Source organism: Neophocaena asiaeorientalis, unplaced genomic scaffold (genome assembly GCF_003031525.2).
Source record: "Neophocaena asiaeorientalis asiaeorientalis breed wild unplaced genomic scaffold, Neophocaena_asiaeorientalis_V1.1 scaffold294, whole genome shotgun sequence".
Classification (NCBI taxonomy): Eukaryota; Metazoa; Chordata; class Mammalia; order Artiodactyla; family Phocoenidae; genus Neophocaena; species Neophocaena asiaeorientalis.
In genome coordinates, this window is record NW_020173945.1 from 2,230,359 (window position 1) to 2,239,511 (window position 9,153).

The window sequence follows — 9,153 nt, forward strand, 5'->3', positions numbered from 1 at the left end:
ATCATCGCACCTATTTACACACTTTGCCTGCGCACCAAAATAACAGCCACGATAATTATGATAATAAAGCGAGTCCTTTATCTGCTCCATCCTCGGGGAGGAAGGGGGGAGTTGCTGTGCCTCCAGTTTGTATAACGTGAGATTATCCTGATGAAAGCTTTATGATGTTTGCGCAAATAAATGCTGCGTTTTGTAAATAGGCGCTAATTAAGCACGTTGAGAACGGAGGGAGCGCTCACCCCGGCGCCGCCGCCAGGTTTCCAGCGCGAGGACTCGAGGGTGCGCGGTTCCCCTTTGCCTACTGCAGAATGGAGCCGATTCCCTCACGATGTTTCCCCTGTCTCGACAATGGTAAAAACCCAGAATTTGGGAGTAAGGGAATTGGCGGGGATGGGGTGAGTGTTAGGAATGTTCTTATCCCCTTCACCATGATAAAAACAAAACTTTCAGCTCTTGTATTCCCTTTTAAAATGGAATCCTTTCGTGGCAAGGGCAGACCGTGCAAAGCGCGCCAGCGCGCGCGGGGCTTCCACGCGCCTCCAGGGCCTCGGCTCCAACTTCCCCGGTCTAGACGTTCGCCCGGAACGGCCGACAAGCACCGGACTCGGGAGGAGAGGAGAGAAGAGCACTGTTACGCCGGTCATTAAAAATCAGCTCACGCCAAGGAGCTAGTGGTTGGGGAGTTGGCCCGTGTTGGACGTGTGCTATGTATCACTTACAAGCACATTTAATTGGGAGATAAAGATAAATCGATCTTTATGAATTTATCGACCTGATGCTTTGAAGCTCTTCTTTCTCGCTCTTCTTCTTTCTCTGGCTTTAACCCGAAGGCCCCCTGGGGGACGTCTTAATCCTGGACCACCTCCTCAGCCGGGAGTCTGGCCGGGGACCCACTGCCCACCCAACGGGCCCTGGAGGAGCGAGGGGAGGGTGCATCCTCGGCGCCCCGGAGGGCTGAGAAAACTCGCTGTCCCTGCCGCCAGCCGCCCTCCCTTCTCCTCGCCTCCTCCCCCAGCCCCCCCACCAGGACAAAGGCGTCTCCAGCGCGTTTCCCCACTCCAGGCCGCAGTAATAGATGGCTCCGGCCGCAGGCGGTTTGAAAGGAATTCATTAGGACGCTGCCTATATTGCCTCCACTCCCTTCACGCCCAGACCCCGACGTGGCTTAGGCGGCGTGAGGGGAAATGAATTCCCGTTGGGATCCATGGGGAAGGAGACGTCTGTGGGCTCTGTAAGCGCTATCCCTCTTTCTCCACTCCTGCAAAGGAAGCACAAGAAGAAAAGGAAAAGAAAGAAAAAAAATCGAAGCCCAGGGCAAAAGTCTGGTTTCTTTATGAGCATAATAAATACTCCCTCTCATTATGAGATAGTTACAGTCACACCGTCTTGGGCAGGGTTACCTTGTTTTTTGAATACTAAAGAAAAAAAAAAACGCTCGACTGCTTGATTTACGTTGATACAGCCGGGTCCCTTCGCTGCTTGACACTGGCATGTCTGTGTAAGCTGTTACTCATTTTACCTAAGCAGATTTGCCATCCACTTTGCTATTTTGACGTAAAAATGTTGTTCTAGGGACTTCCATCCCCTGATTACCCTCCAAGGGACAGAGGTTCCTTTGATTATTTCGGTGATAATTCCACATTTAAAGTTCGGCAAGGAGCTTGAGGTCCACTGAGTTATAGGTGCACTTGAAATAATTTGATGGCGTATTATTTGCACCCGTAAACTGCCGTGGAAAGTATCGACTACAGGGGTTATAGTCCTAATGTCCTTTATTAGTTAAGGAGTGAAGAGAATTCTCCCCAATATGAATTTTATTTACTAGTGTGCTTTTTCTCGAATGCAGTGCAGTCATATCTTCTCATCTAATGCTTAACTGCTTAGAAAACGACTGTTCGCGTCATAAAAGGATCCTTGTGTTTCGCCGTGGTTAACGAGATTCATTCGGGGCACCTGAGCTACCTACAAAGCGTTCAGAGCGAGGGGACAGTGGATAATAAAAGCCTTTAGAGTTTTTCCACTGCTCCTCGGAGAGATTTCTGGGCAGCGAGAGACAGGTACACCGCTTATCCATCCTTCGGATTCCGACCTGCCTAGCTCGGAACTCCCTTCAACTGTAGAGCTCTCGGTGATTCAGCTCGGCCCACGCTGCGCGGGAAAACCGGCCGGCACAGACCTTTGCAACTTTGCCTTAGGTGTCCCCTGTCCCCTCCCTCCGAGGAGGAAGAGCGAAGGATGCACCCGAAGGGAGATCTTGCGTCCTCCAACTCCAGTTAACTTCTGCGAACTTTTTTTTTCCCGGGGAAACTCCAGTCGGGATGAAGTTGGCCCAGCCCCTGGACACTTTCCTCGGCCGGTGCCAAGCTGGTGTCAAGACCGTATTAGGCCACTTAAAACATCAGACGTCAGTAAATGTGATGGTAATTAAGTTGTCGCCACGCTTCGGGGCTGTCCCAGTCAGCTTTTGCACGCAGGTGTATGGAGGCTGAGTGTAAAATGCTCAATGCACAAGGAAATGAATATTCATGCAGCAAACTTGTGTTGGCCTGTGGAGTCCAGCCCGGAGAAGGAAGCACCGCGAACCGCGCGCTTCCACGATGCCGCCAGGGTCGAGGTCCCGGGTGGTCGTGGAGAGAAGGCAGCGTGGGAGCCCCAGGTCTCCGTGGGTGCGGAGAAACCCGCGGGCTTAGCGGGCCGGGTGTTCCGGCCCGCCGCCCAGTCCCAGGCTACAGGCCGGTTTCTCGGGCAACCATGTTGTTTTTATTTATAGGGACTTTGAGTGGCCTGATCATTAGGTCATTGCCGAAGCTCTTGCTCCTGGCAATAGTTGGGAAATAGCTTGGGATGGGTTTTATTTATGGAAGGGCAATTGGGATTCACACCCAGCTAACCCAGAACAGTCCCTCCCAAGCCCAAGATGCACTTACAAAGGGGTGCTTGTGTAAAATTCCCCATCAGACACACCAATTTGCAAGTAGCAGAAAGCATTGAAGCCTCATCTTTTTTAACTATTTTATTCAGCCATTTTTTTTTTTTTTTTTAATCTGAAAGCCCAAAATAGACTCCATGTGGTTCTAAGTGAAGGCAGCCCTTGGCTGGCTTTGAAATAGCTCCTGCAATTATGTAAAAGAGCCATTCACCAACAGAACGGAATTAAAAGGGATCTCGCCCGCTTCCCTTTCATTGCCAACCTCTCATGTTTGGCTTTTCAAAGCACTTCCAACACGATGTCTTTCTCCAGGACAAAAGGCAGAACAAAAAAAGTCCCCAAACTTGTAAATTGAACGTCAAGGGAACTTTAAACAATTTAAAGCCCATAAATAATGATAAAGGGGACTGGCAAAAAAGGCAAACCCATTCAATTAATAGAGTTTCCCAAGCAAAGATCAAGTGGTTTATAAAATAAAAGTCTTTGTTTTCATTATTCTGCTCCTTGGCCGTGCAGAAAGCAGGACCAGGGGGGTTTTCTAAAGCGCCCTGAAGAAGAAACACTTTGCAGCACCGTGTGTGCTGCGACATTCTTCTGTAGAAAGTTTTGCTTTTTGTCCCCCACCCTCAAAATAGCAGAAACAAAACCGCAAACCAGAAACGTGAAGAGATTTTTTTTTTTTTTTTTTTGCATTTCCTTGGAGGAGTTGGAAATTGTTCCCCGCAGGACTGCAGTCGGGGAAACGTGACCCTCACACCTGCGCTGCCCTCCCCACCCCAGCGCGGAGGAACGGGCGGAGCCACGGCCGCGTGGCCCGCGAGCCGAGCCCTGGTGGGATCTGGGGACCAGGGCGGGGAGGTCCTACACCTCCCGGGAGCCGCGAGACTGCGGGCGCGGACGCGCCGACGGCGCACCCAGACGCCAGCGGCGAGCGCGTGGAGCTCGAGGTTCCCCCGCACCCCACGCGGGCCTCGGCTTTAGAGCCGAGGTCCAGGCGTCCGAGGGCGCAGGCAGGGGTCCTAGTTCCTTTTCAGAATAGCCCCGGAGCTTGGAGTGGGGAGTTCGTGACCACTGGGGGTATTGGATCGCCTGACACCTTCGTCCTGGAAGCCCCGCGCCCGCGCTCACCACGCATCTCCCCGGGAGCACCCAGCCCCGGCAAAGCGGATTCTCAGCGGGGACTGAGCCCGTCCACCCCGGAGCTCCCAAGCTGGGAGGAAGAAGCATCGGGCGGAGGCCAGGCCGGGAGCCGGCCCGAGGGCTGTAGTTGCGGGGCCGAGGCCTCGGGCGAGGGCCTGGCTGCCGGGGGAGTAGCGCCCGCATCCTTCCCGCGGGCCTGGCTCGGGCCGCGCGTCTGGGAGGCCGCGCGAGTTCACTAACCCCAGGCCCGGGAGCGCCGGGGAGGGAGGCGCAGGCCGCGCGGCACTTCTCACCTGCCTTTATCTCTACGCATCTGCCCCCTCGGATTCCCGCGGCCCCACCTTTCGGGGACTTCAAACGCGCCCCGCTACCCGGCGCCCGACTTTCATCTCCCCGCACAGCGGGCATTGTTTGCGGGACTTCACAGAGATGCTAATCCCGGGGCCGCGTAAACGGCGGCCCGGGAGGCGGGCAGAGGGCACCGAGGGGTGAGGGGGTGCGCCAGCCTGAGCCGGGGGGCCTTGGGAACCGCCGTACTGGCAACCCTCCTGGAACGCCCGGGTCAGCTACTGTCCCCCTCCCGTCCCATCCCGCCCGCCTTATCCGGAAGGCGCCGGACACACTGTGTCGGTCCTGGGCCGGACACAGCCGGCGTCCAGTGCATGCGGAAGTAGGAAGCGACCGATGGCCGGGGCTCAGCAGTGCGCCCTCCCAGCTTCCAGCTCTCTGGAGGAGACCGCGTGGCCCGGGAGAGCCCGCCAAGGGACTCAGACTGGAGCCTCTGGGGACTCCTGGGCCCTCGCAAACCACGGCCGAGCAGCCACCCCTCGATGGCCCCGACCCCCTGCAGGGGTGTTGTCTGTTAAAGAGGACGAGGTTTACCTAGAGTTCATCCATTTAACCCTTTGGAAACCACACTGGAGGGAGCAAGAGGGTGTTTGGACCAACTGCCACCACAATCAAGGGCGCTGCTCCGACTTCAGCTTCTACAGGGACCGAATAAAACGCGGAGATGCTCCCAGGCGGCACTGCGTTTCTCCTTTCTCCAGAGATGCCTGCAAAGCAGAGCCTGGATGTCCTCTGGTTCCTGCCCCCTCCGATTAAGAAACTGTGACCCAGAAGGGATGTCACCGGACGGGGCAGGGCACTGGGTGTAAACAGGGGGGGAGAGATGTTGGCTAAATGTGGAGGGAGAATTGGGATGGCCTCTGTTCCTCCTAACGAATCCCTCCCGTGGATTTCTGGGGGAAAGGTCATTGTAAAAAGTTCGCTTATCAATAAGCTCATCTGGGAACCTCAAGGGTAGGTATGTCTGTAACTGACCAACCCAGCTCCACGAGGTTTTCCCAGAGGACAGATCTGACTCTCGGGGGAGGATTGACTTAAATGACAGATGGTTCCCATGGGAGGACAGGAGCCGATGTGGGCTGATGGAGGTGGGGAGAGAGCCATTCTATTATAATCAACCATTAAATGGAACTAACTGTAGATGTGGAAGCCACTTGAAAAGGTAACCAGGAACACTTCACTTATAATAGGGCCCCCAACTTACAGGAGCATGGAAGAGAAGAGTGCTTACCCCCAAACCACTGGGGTGGACCCATTCCACATTGGAGGAAAATTCCAGTGTAGATCTTTGACCCTTGTTTGAGGGGCTTGCAAGCCACCAAGAACCAGAGCCCATGAAAAGGACAGTCAGTAGAGGCTGGCCACAGGACTCAACTCCCCCTTCCTCGACACTCAGACTCTTTGAGCCCTCACCTCCCCAGGCTCCTTTGCTCACTGACCTGAGGGTGGGTGTAAGTCATGGGTAAGTCATGGGCCGCAAGGGGTTGAGCCAGCTTTCTGGGCATCTGTTTTTGCCAAGCTGGGACAATATACACTGTTCCCTGGTTCGATCGTACACACCCACTGTCCTCATTGCTCCTTGTCACTGCCTGAGAAGGTTGGAATCGTACCAGGAGGAGGGAATCCTTGTTTTTAGGTCTCTAAACAAACCTCTAAAACCTTCCGCCTCATGTCCCCCAATATACAACCCCTCCTTGGTGGTGATTGCAGAAATAATTGGAAATGCTGATCTCCTAGGCCTCCGAAGCAAAAGAATTTCTTTGAATTTCCTCCATTTATCATCTGAAAATATACAGAAGGCTCAATTTGCATAAGTTTGCTACCAACAATTGTATCTCCCTTGTGGGTGCAGCCTGAAGTCCCCAAACTTTAGAGAAAGAAGGAACCAAGAACCAGGATAGAGAGCAGACCTTAATACCGCCCCTCCCCATGTGTTTTCATTTGGGGACCAACCTGCTTGAGCATACGCACCCAGACAGGAAAATGAGGGAATGAGGAGTGCAGTTCTTTGAGACACAGTGGGAAAAACCCAGAAAACTTTAGAATGCTGTCCCCACACCTCCCTAGGGGACATTTCTGGGTTTTGTAGGAAATGAAAATATTTTGCACAGGCCATGTTGCCCCTTGTGTGTGTGGGTTTGTTGAAAGAGTGTTTTGTTTCTGAACGGTGAGCAGAGCATTAAAGAAAGGCTGCTCACATCTCGCTACGTAGTATTTATTCTGCATGATGACACCCCTGGGAGGGGAGGTTATTCTCGTAGCTCCTTCACACCCGTGTACTGAGGTGAGCCGTACTGAGGTGACTTCTGCCTGCAGGGGACATTGCCACTGATACCAGCAGAGGGGCTCCGAGGCTGCTTCTGAAGGCTCCCTTGGGTGTCCCTTGCCTGCTCTGACCAGGCCACAGCAGAGCAGCCCTTGAGGACAGTCACAGACCCCATAGCAGGGCAGAGGCGAAGGCTCAGTGAGTGGGCTCCTTCAGGCCGTCTGCCCCTCAGCTCTCCTCCTGAGCATATGAGGCTACTTCATCTCTTGGTTGGTTTAATTTTCCCTCTTTCCTCAAGTTTCTCTCAGACCCACTTCAACTGCAAAGAAAACCCCAGAAGACTTAAGAGACGAGAGACTTCTTAAAGTTCAACTTCATTCTTACCCCAAAACCCTTAAAATTCAGTTCGTTCAATATATTGTAAGTTATTTGGAAACATATACTTTAAAATATAAAGAAATGGATAATTTATTGTGGAAGCAAATTTCACATTGACATTTTAATTTTAATAATCTAACAAGGTTTTTAATATCTGTAAACAGGAGTAAAAAAAGTGTTATATATTAATAAATTAATGAGAGAATGGCAGGAAACAGTTTTATTTCAGACTTTGAAATTTCAAAAATATTAGTGTGGAAAGCACCTTGGGTGTGTGGAGCGCTCGGCGATCTAGAGTGCCGCCTATGTGTCATGTGGATAATGGCATCGGCTTTAGGTCCTGTTTCGGCTCTGCGGTTCCAAGGGGACGGAAGCAGGCTCCCCTTCTGCGGAATTAGAAGGGCCGGGGAGTCTACCTTTTTCATGTCTACAACTGCACAAGAAAATGTCCCAATTTCTCTTCATTTTAAACGTCTAGGCTACAAGAGAAGGCTTTGTCACAAATGAGGGGGTAAAAATCAGACTTGCATGATTGCACAAGGCCTTAAGATATACGATCAGATTTTGGACGTGATCATAGAAAACCCACATTGTCTCTCTTTAAAATCCATGTAAAGTTCTCCTAGTTCTTTGATTCCTCCTGAGCAGGGCCTAGAAGGGGAACGGATAAGGAAGCCTCTGACACCTGGGCCTCAGGGGCCTGGGTGCACCGCTGAGTTCACCCCAGCCTCAGTTTTTCCATCCGCGTAATGGGCGGGAATGCCGGCTCTGTCTCACCAGCGGCCTGACTGCATCCCTAAAACGCAGGTAATTAACAGATTGCTTATGTCACGGGTGGTCTGAACTAGATCGCGTAGCACGAGGTGGCAGGGCGCCTGGCCCGGAGCGAATGCTCGGGAGGGTCTCTAAATTGCAAGCAAGCCCGCCAGCCCTGGAGCGCTGCAGGTGCTGGGTGGACGCGGGGCAGCCAGGGCGGCGAGCCTGTGCGTTCAGAGCGAGAGTATCCATTTGAGGCAGCCTCGGATCTCAAGACTCTTTAGCACTGAAAACAAAGCACAGGCCACCAACGGCTCAGGATGCGGTACAGTATTTAACGACACACGAGGCCTTCCCCGGGAGGAGAGAGGTCCCGAAGCGCCACCCCTGCGTCGGCACAGCTTCATCCTCTTTGCACAAACGGAGGCCGAGGCGCCGACAGTCGCCGGCCCCGGAGCGTCCCTCTGCAGTCGGCCCTCATCACCAAGTTTAGCATTAGAAGGGCGCTAGGCACTGCCTGCCCAGGGAGATGACTTCTCTGTCATTTCAGATTATTTTACTTTAAATAAAGTATCTGTAAACTGTGTTTATGTGCTAAAGCAGCAAAGCTCAAATACATTCCTCTTTGGGGAGGGGTGGGCAACCTGAACACTTGGGCGTCTTGCTTCCCCCCAGACTCTATCTCCCCAGGGCCCCCATCCCGATCCCACCGCTGGAGTTTCGAACCCCGTGGGGACGCTGCGGGTGGACGAAGCTGGGAGGTGGGACGCGAGCTGCCAGCCAGGGACCAAGGGCTGACCCGCCCTTTCCGCTCGGCAGCACTCCGCTCTCGCTGCAGGACCCTGGCTCGACGGCGCCCCCTGCGGGCCTCTGTCGGGATCGGCCCCTTGGAGCCGGGGAGCCGGGCTGGAGGGTCGCCGCGTCAAGGTCCCCGCCGGGACTATTCTCTCGCACTCCCAGACTTCCGTTCTCTGAGCAGCCCGGCCTGATCTCGTTTCGGGTGTGGGGGGGCGATTTTTACCGCACCCCCGGCTTGCTTTTTTTATGGAAAGGGGCAAACGTCTCCAGTTTTAAGGTGGCCCAATTATCTCGTTGGCACGACTTAAAATGTCTCTCTTTAATTCATTTCAGTGTAGTAAATATGCTTCGGCAAGTAGCTAATTTCTTAGGGATGTCTTCGCCTCGTCGTTTGCATATAAAGCGCGTCGGAAGTCGGCCCCATCTTCCCGTGCACGGGTCGCAGGCAGCTGGGCCGCCTCCTGGGGGGCGGGGATGCCTGAGTTTGGCCCGGGAAGTCGCAGGCAGTGGTCAGCGATAGGGTCTGGAGCCGGCGGGG